Raw genomic sequence first — 1,284 nt, 5'->3', positions numbered from 1 at the left:
CTCATATTGCTGGACGTCAATATCTATTATATCCTTCATATGTGAACCCATGCCCGTGTCAAAAACAAAAGACATTCGATTAGATTTGGGCTCATCTGTATCATCTGGATTATTAGGAGGAGTAAATTCAGCGGAATCGGCCAATTTCTTTGTTTTTTTAAGATTAATGATCTCTCCTTTGAATCGTTTGGTAAAAACAGACTTCCCAACTTGTGGTGGCCCAGAAACAAAGAACTTAACATTCCGTGGGACTTTCATTTGTCCTGCAATAAAATTGTTTTACTACATAATTATTAATGACTTGTATAATAATACCATTGACACTGTCATCATCATTTTCAGTATCATGCTCTCTTAAAGGCCTTGCTACAATACTCTACAAGTAAAAGAAAAAGTAACTAAATTAAATATGGTATTATAAATAATACACATACCTCCTTTATTAATTGTACTGCTTCAAAGAAATGCATATCTTTAGCCATTTCAAATGGTGTCTTATTATCCTATAGTTATTATAAAAAATTCATGTCATGAGAAAATGATATAATTAAACATACCATGTTTTTGATTGTAATAGAGGCCTGCTTCTTTAGCAAAGCTTCAACAAGCTCATAGCTCTTAGCCCTGACAGCAAAATGAAGCGCTGTATTTCTCTTCTACAAAAAAAATCAATTAATGAATTAGTTAAAAGTACTCTTGGTAAAAACATAGAATTTTTCTTTTCAACAAGGATGATAAATCAATTTTACAAGCAGCAAGCAGCTATGATCAAAGTACAGTACTTATGCATGTACATGCATATGTTCCTGTTCTCCATTTTTATAATCCCATACACATACATGTACTCATTATGCAAAGGAATTTTAAGCTGATTCCAATCACATTTGGATTTTAAAAAAAATTTTTAAAGTCGCTCAAAAATAGGTAGAAGTCCCTGTATAAGGACTTTGGTCAAATTTCATCAAAAATGACTATTAGAGAATTCTCCAATTTTATAACTTTTTCTGATACATATACATGTACTTACGTTGTGTAGAAATATATGAAATTTGAATTTTTAATGAATTTTTAAAGTTGCTCTAGAATCAGGCCAAAAACTGGTACAGGGTATTTTATTGGGCTAGAAGAAATTTTCTATTTTTAAAAACTTTTTACAATGCATAATACATGTTGCTATGCCATGGATTAAGTTTAGGGTCAAACTCATTGGCCTCGCCTACGCGAGGTATAGGTAGTTGTTGTGTCTGTCTGTCTGTCATTCATTCATTCTGTACAACTGAAATT

The sequence above is a fragment of the Amphimedon queenslandica genome, unplaced genomic scaffold (assembly GCF_000090795.2).
Source record: "Amphimedon queenslandica unplaced genomic scaffold, v1.1 AMPQUscaffold_13220, whole genome shotgun sequence".
Classification (NCBI taxonomy): domain Eukaryota; kingdom Metazoa; phylum Porifera; class Demospongiae; order Haplosclerida; family Niphatidae; genus Amphimedon; species Amphimedon queenslandica.
Note: the sequence above shows the minus strand (reverse complement) of the source record.